The following is a 12,060-nucleotide window of genomic DNA, read 5'->3' as shown; positions in this document are numbered from 1 at the left end:
TGACAGTGCCGCCAGACTCCAGGAAGTCAGCCTCAGGCACCACTGGCCACTTCCCCTCCCTAGATGCTCCCCAAGGAAGAAAGGATATAAAAGCGGCTGCAGAGCCCTAATCAGTTTGGCTCAGTGGATAGAGTGTCGGCCTGCTGACTGAAGGGTCCCAGGTTCGATTCCGGTCAAGGGCATGTACCTTGGTTACGGGCACATCCCCAGTAGGAGGTGTGCAGGAGGCAGCTGATCGATGTTTCTCTCTCATTGATGTTTCTAACTTTCTATCCCTCTCCCTTCCTCTCTGTAAAAGAAATCAATAAAATATATTAAAATAAATAAAATAAATAAAAGTGGCCAAAGGTGGCTCCTGAAAACTGACACGAACATCAGTGGGACGGATCTGGATCCCGGGCCGACAAGGAAGTCCCACCGGCCCCCCCCACCCCCACCCCTTGGGACTTCATCCATGCATGAATTCATGCACCAAGCCTCCAGTAAGTATATATAAAGAATGTTCATAAATCAAAAAGGAAAACACCAAACAACCCAAATACTTAAATAAGCACATCACAAAAGAGAATATCAAAAGAGCTGAAAACATACAAAGTGGTACTCAACTTAATTATTAATTATGAAAATGTAAAATAAAATCATAATGTATCAGAGCAATGACAGCAAAAATGCCAGAGTAAGGAGCTATGAAAGTTAACCTCTCCATAAAAGCAACACCAAAATCGGCAAAAATAGAGTTATTTTTTCAGAACTCTGGAAATTAACCAAAGGCTTGCAGCAACCCAAGGAGCATCTAAAAGTCAACCAACATGGTTGCATATCGGTAAGAACTGTGGTTTTGTGGAATTTTAACTTTTATCCTACTCCCATTCACCTCCTCCAAGTTCAAAAATCAATAGCCTGCATTACCATACAAGAGGAAGAAGGATGGAGGACTTTCAAAGCATCGTTCACAAAGCAGTCATTATTTGACCTAACTGGAAGACTGCACCATCAAAGCTTCTCTCTACTGAACTTGCCCAGTGCTAAAATCTTCTCCTTAGAAGTACTTCTTGAATGTATTAAGCTTCCTGAGGCTGCCTGAAGTAGAGCAAAGAACAGAATAAACAAAAATCTTTGAAAGAGAAACTAACCAATGAGATGTCCATAGGATACTTTGAAAAGAAAAGACATATTTCTGGGAATACAGAAGACCATGTACATGTGTAATGCCCTGCGTATGCTTAGGGCTGTGTGCATAATCAAGATGGCCCTAAGCTTTCACCTCTGGCTGACCTTAAGGCTCCATACAAGGAGCAAGTGATGGCTAAGGTAGAGTTCTAACGTGATTGATTGGCTGTTGAGGATGTGCCCCAACATGCAACTGCAGGCCCTTGCCAAAAACTGGGGGAGTTTTGGTGGTTCTGGGCACTTAAGGAAATCTCTGTTCAATTTTAGCTTAACCACTAAATGCAAATCAGGGAGACGAACAATGCAGACTTCACAGAACTAGCTTAGAAGGCACAAAACATACAACTAGTACAACAAGCAGCAACAACAAACCCTGGAGAAGGGGGAAATCTCATATCCAGAGTTGGCATACTATATTATTTCAAATGTTTAGTTTACAATGAAAATGAAGAGACATGCAAGTCAAAATAGACAAAAAGCAAGAAAGTATTCCCTTATCATTGATGTTTTTTTATTTTAAAATAAAAGTTCCACTTCCTTTACTTTCTGAAGAAGTTATATAACAAAAGCTAACATAATGTAAAAATATTAAAATTTATTTAAAATGTATTCAGGAGATTAAAAAGTATGTATGAGAAAGTTTTGTGAGCAATGTCCAAACAGTAAGATAAAGTTCACTCACATATATAACCTGTTTATATGTCTCACAGATCCTCATGATTCTGAATCCTCCCTTCACCCTTAACTTCTGCTAACTCTAGTACCTATTGGAAATTATTTTTAATCTCCAATGGATTATTCACTATTTGAATTATTCATGACCTATTTTTAATCCTAGCCATGGCATTGATGTTCAGAATATTTTTGAGCTGCCCTTTATGGAATACTAGTGACCCAATGCGTGAAATCGTGCGAGACCCAGACCTGCGGAAAATCTCGCAAGGCCCAGTACCCCAGACCCCGCCACGACGTGCAACTCCCTCGAGTCCCACCACACCGTGAGACCCAGAGTCAAGTCCCATCGCACTGTGGGACCCAGAGTCTAATCCCCGCCCACCCGTGTGTACCTCGCTGCGCACACAGCCTCCTGATGAGCAGTCTTTGGTCATTATGGTGTTAGGACCACTGGGTTTTTATAATATACTCTAGAGGCCCAGTGCACGAAATTCATGCGGGGGGGGGGGTCCCCTCAGCCCAGCCCGCACCCTCTCAAATCTGGGACCCCTCAGACATCCCTCTCACAATCCAGTACTGCTCCTAACTGCTCACCTGCCTGCCTGCTTGATTGCCCCTTACTGGCACCCCTGCCAGCCTGATCACCCCTAACCGCCTCTGCCTGCCAACATGGTCACCCCCAACTGCTCCCCTGCCGGCCTGGTCGCCCACAATTGCCCCACCTGCCAGCCTGGTCACCTCTCACTGCACCCCTCTGCCGACCTGGTTGACCCAAACTGCCCTCCCCTGCTGACCTGGTCACCCCCACCTGCCTCCCCTGCCTGCCTGGTTGCCCCTCACTGCCCCCCCCCCCCCCCCGGCCGGGTGGTCCCAAACGGCCCCCCCCGGGCATTGACACCCCCGCCGGGCTTACCCCGCCAGCCTGGCTGCTCCGCCCAGCCCCCCCCCCCCCCCAATGTGAAAGGCCCCAGTGGTTTTTTATACCCACAATAAACCACCTGCCGGCCTTATCGCACCACACAGCCTGTTCGGTCGTCCGTTCAGTTGTTTCGCACTACACAGCCTGTTCGGTCGTCCGTTCAGTTGTTTCGGATGTGACAGCCCCTAGATTGATACACACACACACACACACACATATACAGATGATATATACACATATATACATATATATATATATATGTATTTATTTTAAAATTTACAAAGAAAAATTATATGGTATTTTCATTAGTAAAACACAGGCCAAAAAATGTAGAAAAATAAGATTTTTCACAATGCATTAAAATTTGGTGATGATATATTATTTAAAGTAACCAGCTCACTACTCTTCTCATTTAGTAAAGTCTAACAATGCACTTACTTATCATGTACTATGAAAATTATAGATACACTGAAGCTCCAGCTACTTAAACTAACTTGCGTAGAGCTCAGCATTTGTCTCAGAACTCTCCCACAATTCATTCTTACTATAGTCTTGTAATGCCATTATGTATTTTAAAATATTTCCCCCCCCATCTGGCTCTATTTTTGTTCACCAGTTTATGTTGTTCATTAGATTCCACAAATGAGTGAGATCATGTGATATTTATCTTTCTCCGACTGACTTATTTCACTTAGCATAATGCTCTCCAGGTCCATCCATGCTGTTGCAAATGGTAAGAGTTCCTTCTTTTTTACAGTAGCACAGTATTCCATTGTGTAGATGTACCACAATTTTTTAATCCACTCATCTGCTGATGGGCACTTAGGCTGTTTATTGGGGTATATTCCTAGAAGTGGGAATATTGGGTCAAATGGGAGTTGCATTTTTAATTTTTTGAGGAAACGCCATACTGTTTCCACAGTGGCTGCACCAGTCTGCATTCCCACCAGCAGTGCACGAGGGTTCCTTTTTCTCCAAATCCTCGCCAGCACTTGTCATTTGTTGATTTGTTGATAATAATTCTGACAGGTGTGAGATGGTACCTCATTGTTTTGATTTCATCTCTTGGATGATTAGTGACTTTGAGCATGTTTTCATATATCTCTTAGCCTTCTTTATGTCCTCTTTTGTAAAGTGTCTAGGTCCTTTGCCCATTTTTTGATTGGATTGTCTTCCTTTTTTAAAGTTGTATGGGTTCCTTGTAAATTTTGGAGATTAAAACCTTATCGGGGATAACATTGGCAAATATATTCTCCAATGCATGGGCTTTCTTGTTTTGTTGGTTTCTTTTGCTGTGCAGAAGCTTTTTATTTTGATGTAGTTCCATTTGTTTATTTTCTCTTTAGTTTCCAATACCTTAGGACAGTGGTTCTCAACCTGTGCGTCGCGACCCCTTTAGGGGTCGAACGACCCTTCACAGGGGTCGCCTAAGACCATCGGAAAACACATATATAATTACATATTGTTTTTGTGATTAATCACTATGCTTTAATTATGTTCAATTTGTAACAATGAAAATACATCCTGCATATCAGATATTTACATTACGATTTATAACAGTAGCAAAATTACAGTTATGAAGTAGCAACGAAAATAATTTTATGGTTGGGAGTCACCACAACATGAGGAACTGTATTAAAGGGTCGTGGCATTAGGAAGGTTGAGAACCACTGCCTTAGGAGATATTGCTTTGACATATGTCTAATATTGTGCTGCCTATGGATTCTTGTAAGATTTTTATGTTTTCTCGTCTTATGTTTAAGTCCTTTATCCATTTTGAGTTTATTTTTATGTATGATGTAAGTTGGTAATCTAGTTTCATTTTTCTTTTGCATATATATGTCCAATTTTCCCAACATCATTTATTGAAGAGACTTGTCTTGACTCCATTGTATGTTCTTGCCTCCTTTGTCAAATATTGAACATAATGGCTTGTGTTGATTTCTGGGTTCTCTGTTCTGTTTCATTGGTCTATATGTCTGTTTTTGTGCCAGTACAAGGCAGTTTTGAGAAGAGTGGCTTTGTAGTAAAGCTCGATATCTGGCATTGTGATTCCTCCAACTTTGTTCTTCTTTCTCAGGATTGCTGCAGCTATTTGGGGTCTTTTTTAATTCCATATGAATTTTAGGAGAGTTTGTTCTAGGTCTGTGAAATATTCCATTGATATATTAATAGGGATTGCACTGAATCTATAGATTGCTTTGGGTAGTATGGACATTTTAATGATGTTGATTCTACCAATCCATGAACATGGTATATTCTTCCATTTGTTTATGTCTTCTTTGATCTCCTTTTTCAATGTCCTGTAGTTTTCCGAATACAGGTCTTTTACCTCCTTAGTTAAGTTTATTCCTAGGTATCCAAACTTTTTTGGTGCAATGGTAAATGGGATTTTTTTTTTAAAGTTTCTTTCTGTTAGTTCATTATTGGTGTATAAAAAAGCCATAGGTTTCTGGATGTTAATTTTATATCCTCCTACATTGCTAAATTCATTTATTAAGTCTAGTAGTTTTTTGATGGAGTCCATGTACAATATCATGTCAATATCATGTACAGTTTCTATGTACAATATGTCATCTGTGAATAATGAGAGTTTTACTTCTTTTCCAAATTGGATGCCTTTTATTTCTTCTTCTTGTCTAATCACTATGGCTAGTATTTCCAGTACTATGTTGAACAGGAGTGGTGAAAGTGGGCATCCCTGTCTTGTTCCTGTTCTTAGGGGAAATGGTTTGTTTTTTTCCCATTGAGTATGATGTTGGCTGTAGGTTTGTCATACATGGCCTTTATCATGTTGAGATATGCTCCCTCTATTCCAACTTTGCTGAGAGTTATCAAAAAATGGGTGTTGGATCTTGTCGAACACTTTTTCTGCGTCTATTGATATAATCATGTGATTTTTATCTTCCAATCTATGTGATGTATCATGTCTTTTGATTTGTGAATATTGTACCAGCCTTGCATCCCTAGAATAAATCCCACTTGGTCATAGGTGTGATCTTTTTAATATATTGCTGGATGCAATTTGCTAATATTTTTTGAGGATGTTAGCATCCATGTTTATCAGGGATATTGGCCTGTAATTCTCTTTCTTTGTAGTGTCTTTATCTGGTTTTGGAATTAGGATAATACTGGGCTCATAAAAAGAGTTTGGAAGTGTTCCTTCCTCTTGGGTTTTCTGAAATAGTTTGAGAAGTATAGGTGTTTTTCTTTGAATGTTTGGAAAAATTCCCCTGTGAAGCCATCTGAACCTGAGCTTTTGTTTTTTGAGTTTTTATTATTACTGCTTCTATTTCATTGGTTATTGGCCTATTCAGGTTTTTTGATTCTTCCTGATTCAGTTTTGAAAGATTGTATTTTTCTAGGAATTTCATCCACATTGTCCAGCTTGTTGGCATATAGTTGTTCACAGTATTTCTGTGGTGTCCGTGGTTACTTCTCGACTTTCATTTCTGATTTACTTGGATCCTCCCTCTGTTTCTTGATGAGTCTGGCTAATGGTTTATCAATTTTGTTTATCCTTTCAAAGAACTAGCTCTTGGTCTCATTGACCTTTTTTTTTTTTTTTTAAGTCTCTATGTTATTTCTGCTCTAATCTTTATTATTTCCTTCCTTTACTTATCCTGGGCTTTTCTTGTTGTTGTCTTTCTAGTTCTTTAAGTTGTAGGGTTAAATAGTTTATTGATGATTTTCTTTCTTTCTCTTTTCTTTTTTGAGGTATGCCTGTAGTGTTATGAACTTCCCTCTCAGGACTGCCTTTGCTGTGTCCCAGAGATTTTGGGTTGTTGTGTGTTCATTTTCATTTGTTTCCAGGAAGTGTTTTTTTTTATTTCTCTCTTGATCTCGCTGATAACCCATTCATTGTTTAATAATGTGCTATTTGGCCTCCATGTGTTTGAATGTTTTTGGGTGTTTTTACTCTAGTTGATTTCTCATTTCATTCCACTGTGATCTGAGAAGATGCTTGATATGATTTCAATCTTCTTAAACTTGTAAAGACTTGTTTTGTGTCCTAACATGTGTTATATCTTTGTGAATGATCCAAGTGCACTTGAGAAGAATGTATATTTTGCTGCTTTGGGATGAAATGTTCTATAAATGTCTATTAAATCCATCTGATCCAGTGTGTCCTTTAGAGTCTCTGATTCCTTGTTAAGTTTTTGTCTGGAAGATCTGTCAAGTGAAGTCAGAGGGTTGTTAAAGTCCCCTACTATGACTGTATTGTTGTTGATCTCTCCATTAAAGACCTCTACAAATTTTTTTTATACATTTAGGTGCACCTATATTGGGTGCATATATGTTTACCCAGGTTATATCCTCTTGTTGGATCGATCCCTTCAGTATTATATAGTTGTCTATATAATACTTTGTTATCTCTTATGATGGCCTTCAATTTAAAGTCTATCTTGTCAGATATGAGTATTGCTACTCCACCTTTTTTTTCTTTTCCGTTTGCATGGAAAAATTTTTTTCCATCCCTTCACTTTCATCATGTGTTTCTTTTTTTCTTCTTCTTTTTTTTAAATAACATCTGGGAATTTATTCAATTTTTAGGGATCCAATATTATAAAAGTTCCTATAATGTCATTAAAAAATGAACATATACCTATTAAGAAATGTAGTGAAAATTGTTTAATCATTTTAGAGCAGTCAAAATACAACGTTAATATTGGTGTTTTGATGTCTGAAAGCAATAATTTTGCCATATGCATCTTAATCTTTTTATATCATTCATTTTAAGTTGATGGTTAATTTAAAAACTGAGTTTTAATCAAAGTTGTTTTCAAACATTGTCATAATGTCACATTGAAGAGTCATATCAATGGTATCAGCCATTGCTTCTCTCCTCCTCCGCTCTTGCTCTCTCTCCCTTGCTAAATTATGGTCTTTGAGAAGCCCAAGTCTACTGTTCTCTTGAACTTCCAATGACTGCTGATGTTCTTTTTGCTTGTCTCCAAGGCACTTTTTTGGCATCTTATTTGAAAAGGATTCTAGAGTGGAGCCAGGGTGCCTTTGATTTTCTTGAAATACTTTGGGTTCCATTGTATTCTTTTCCAGATGTTTCCGTATTAGTTCCTGTGTTCGAGCTTTTACTTCCTTCTCTATTGCTGCTTTTCTAAACTGGTTGAAGAGCTCATCTGAGGATTTCCGTACACCTGAAGTTTTAACTGGTTTGCCTAAACTTTTCCAAGAGTCAGCATTCTTGATTTTTATATCCTTCTGCATAGAAACTTGACATTCAGACTCGACCACCATTGTGTCATCCCCAGACTGATGCATCACAGTTAGGCCATTCAAGTGATTTTCAAACCACCTGAGAAAGGCAGGATTTGTAAAGGTGAAATGTTTTTCCACACTCGGTTTATGTTCTAATTCTTGATGATTAATTGCTAACTGGTGGTGATCTGGTGCGGTTCCACTTGAATGTGTAGTCTGATGAAAAAGGGCAATAGTACTAGAGGTCGTATCTTGCATATAAGATTGTATCTTTACTTTCTCTTTAGAAGGAGATCCATTCTGTTTCACTTCAGTAAATTTAGGTAACATTTCTGATTCGGAATCACTGCTACTACTTTCAGACTCTGACGAACTGCTGCTGCTGTCTCTCAACCGGGAACCAATTCCAACAACAGCTTTGGATGATGGCGTTTTCTCAGATTTTGTTTGGCATTTTCTGGAATTTAACTGATTATTGACATCTACTAATTGCTTTTCCAACTCCTGTTTTTTCTGTGCATGAAGTTCTTCATTTGACTTCATTATTTTCTTACCACTAGGTTTTAATGGTCTTTTTCTTAGACATGCAGCACATATTTTTCTAGCTCTCTCAGTGTTGTTGTTTTCAGTGTTTTAAAGTCTATTTCTATCTCCTCATGGTTGGAACTTCTCAGTGAAGGTTCTCTTGACTGTATTATATGAACGACTTTTCCAAGTTTATCTCCAGGGAGTTTGTTTATATCCAAACTTAACCGCCTTTTCTCATCATGGCTCATAGGTTTAGCATTATCTTCAACCTCAGATTTCAGGGCCAACACTGGTTGGTGCCTCTTCTTTGGCTCATTGCTCTTAGATTTCTCCTTTAATTTCATTTGCTTAAACTTCTTTCTTGGATTTTCATCTGTGTTATTAACCTTTCTTTTTTTCTTTTCCTGTTTAGATTTGTCATTTTTTTTTTTTTTTTTTTATCTTATGGAGTAGTACTTGGGATAGAACCTGCAGTTGCTGATGAACAGCTTTAAGCTGCTTCTGAAGCCTTGCAATACACTGAACTTGGTCATCTTCAGAATCACCAGAAGAATTATCTTCAGAGGAAGTTTCAGTACTGCTTTCTCTACCAAGGGACTTTGTGGTATCTGTTTTGATATTATATACAGGCTTACTTTCATCAGGTTCATCTGGGATCTTTGAAAAATGCATTTCAAAAACATCCTGGAGCATTCTTGCCATTGTCACTACTTCATGATCTGGAGGATTGTATCTGTAGCAATTCATGAACACTAATCTAACATCTGCAGCAAATTCATATGCATCCTTATATTCTTGGCTGTCCATTTTTCTCTTGATAGTTCCAAGATCCATTGGATTTTTCACAATGTCATAGTAGTTATGGAGTCCCAATGCATTAACATCAACAGGATTATAAAAGGGCCATGCATATGAAAAGTGCTTCTTTGCAAACAGTTCTTTCAGAATCTCACTACAGTGCCTTAATGGTTCAGTTACTTTAACTTTATATTGTTGCTGAGAATTCGGCAAAACATTCTTCTGCCCACTTTCTTTTATGGGTGGCATTTTTGCTGTGTTTTTTTCTGTTAGTGCTGGGGAAGGTTCACCACTTGCTTTAACTACTGAAGTTGTAGGAGTTGTTGTATCTGCTTTCCTCTTTATACCCTTTGTAACCTGGGCCACTGTTTGTGAGGCAGAGTTGGGTGGAGCACCTTGTGCCATATTTAAAAGAGAAGTAGATGTTTCAGGAAATACAGAGGGACTCACTTGCGGCTTAAGTACTTTTTCTGATCCTTTAGGAGACTGTTTTTCTTTAACAGAAACTTCTTTAACAGAAGAAACATTCTGTTGAGTGCCTTTCTTTATTCTTTCCTTACCACCCACAACTTGCTCTATTTTTGGCATCTGTAATAATTTCTGTTTAAATAAATTCTCTAGAGCTTGTACCATAAGAACAATGTCATCTCCAGGCTTATTGTATAAATAACAACTTGAGAACATTGTTCTGAAGTCTTATATGCATTCTGAAGCCTTCACATAATACTTATTTTCCAAGCGCTTCTTAATTGTACTTAAATCCATTGGGTTTTTGATACTGGTGTAATAATCAGGCAACTCTAGTTTCATGGCATCCACAGGCTGCTGAAAAGGCCAGGAAAAACTATGCTTTCATAAAGCCTTCAAGACAACTTTTTGTAGATACCGCAGTTGATTTGTCAATCTCCCATTTTTCTTAGTATTTATATACTCTGGTGGTGGAGGGTTAATAATAGCTATTTGTCTACTTGGCAGAGACATTCTTAATTGCTTCAAATTCTGATATTCTAATGTCTACAAATACATGTCCTTTTTCTATATAAGTACTAGAAGTTGTTTCATTATGTATGCCTTAGTTTTGGATGATTTAGGTTATTTCAATCTTTCACAGTATTTCTGTTTTTCTAAGACACAAATTGATGTCTTAGCAGGAAAAGTCTGTAAGTTTCTCGATTACAGGATCCTCCCCAGCTCAGGGCTTGTCAATGTGTTTCTCTCACATCAATACTTCTCTGTCTTTCTCTCTCTGTCTTGTAAGAAGGATCTTGTCTGATCACCCCCTGGAGCTTGCACAGGATAAAATGGTGCAGGCCGTGGTTCTCCACCAACCGTCACCGCCAGCTCTCGCCCCGATGGCGGCTCCATGTGTATTTCTTCTGTTCTGAAGTGGGTCTCTTATAGACAGCATATAGTTGGGTCATGTTTTTGTTTCCATCCAACTACCCTATGTCTTTTGATTGGAGCATTTAATCCATTTAAATTTAGGGTTATAATTGAGAGGTACTTATTTATAGCCATTTTAATTCTGTATGGCTAGATTTCTCTCTCTGTTTCTTCTTCTCAGCAATCCCTTACAGCAGTCCCTTTAGCATTTCTTGTAATGCTGGCTTGGTGATGATGTACTCTTTTAGCCTTTTTTTGGTCTGGGAAGCTCTTTATTTGACCATCTATTTTGAATGATAGCCTTGCTAGATATAGTAATCTTGGTCTCAGATCCTTGCTTTTCATTACCTTGAGTACTTCATGCCATTCCCTTCGGGCCTGTAGAATTTCTGATGAGAAATCAGGTGTGAGCCTTATGGAAACTCCTTTGTAGTAACAGTTTGCTTTTCTCTTGCTGCCTTTAAGATTCTCTGTCTTTAATAATTAGCATTTTAATTATGATGTGTCCAGGTGTGTAACTGTTTGGGTTCTTCTTATTTGGGGTTCGCTGTGCCTCCTGAACTTGTGTGACTTTTTCCTTTACCAGGTTAGGGAAGTTTTCTGCCATTATTTCTTCAAACTCCTTCTCTATCCTTCCTCCCTTTCTGCCTCTTCAGGCACACCTGCTATTCTAATATTGTTATATTTCGCGGTGTCCCACAGGTGCCTTACGCTGTCCTCCTGTTTTTTAATTGTTTTTTTCTTTTTGGTTCTCTGATATTTTCAACTCTGTCTTCTAATTCACTGATTCAATCCTCAGGTTCTCCTAATCTGCTATGTATTCCTTCTAATGTGTCTTTTACTTGTGTTATGTCATTCTTTATCTCAGACTGTTCTTTTTTCATAGTTAATATATATTTTTTTCATACTGTTGAGCATTTTTACCATTATTACTCTGAACTCTTGTTTTAGATAAATTTCTTATCTCTGCTTCATTTATCTCTTCTGGAGAATTTGCTATTTTTTTCATTTGAGGGTTGTTTCTTTGTCTCCTCATTTTGGTTGTCTGTTTGGGTTTGTGACTATGTTTTAGGTATATCCTCCACACCTCTCAATCTCTAGTGCAGGACAGTGTTAAAAGGCTGTTTCTGACTCACTGGATCAAGCAAATACTCAAAGCCTCCAGAGACAGGCTCTGTATACAGACTAAGGATTCTGACTTAAATTGCCCCCAGGCAATTGTCCTCAGTCTTAGGGAGAGTTTTTTTTCAACAGGGTGGGACAGTTGCTTCTGCCTAGAAGCTAATTATTACTTTTAATCTCTTAAGTGGCCTCAGAGCAAGGTGTTTTCCGATAGGGTGTGTCAACTGTCTTCCCCCCAGGCAAGGCAG

At 38.4% G+C, this 12,060-nt stretch overlaps 2 protein-coding genes and 1 pseudogene across 8 annotated transcripts in view; 1 reads left to right on the top strand and 2 right to left on the bottom strand.

Annotated features, from left to right (window-relative positions):
- Nucleotides 1-12,060, bottom strand: part of UGGT1 (UDP-glucose glycoprotein glucosyltransferase 1) — a 168,407-nt gene that overhangs the window by 9,868 nt on the left and 146,479 nt on the right. The window lies entirely within an intron of this gene.
- The window catches only part of HS6ST1 (heparan sulfate 6-O-sulfotransferase 1), a 91,365-nt gene that overhangs the window by 68,477 nt on the left and 10,828 nt on the right, over nucleotides 1-12,060 (top strand). The gene's annotated exons all lie outside the window — the stretch shown is intronic.
- LOC102417143 lies at nucleotides 7,001-10,716 on the bottom strand (annotated as a pseudogene).

Source organism: Myotis lucifugus, unplaced genomic scaffold (assembly GCF_000147115.1).
Source record: "Myotis lucifugus unplaced genomic scaffold, Myoluc2.0 scaffold_433, whole genome shotgun sequence".
Lineage (NCBI taxonomy): Eukaryota > Metazoa > Chordata > Mammalia > Chiroptera > Vespertilionidae > Myotis > Myotis lucifugus.
The sequence above is the reverse complement of the archived record's forward strand: the minus strand, read 5'-3'. Positions and strand labels throughout refer to the sequence as shown.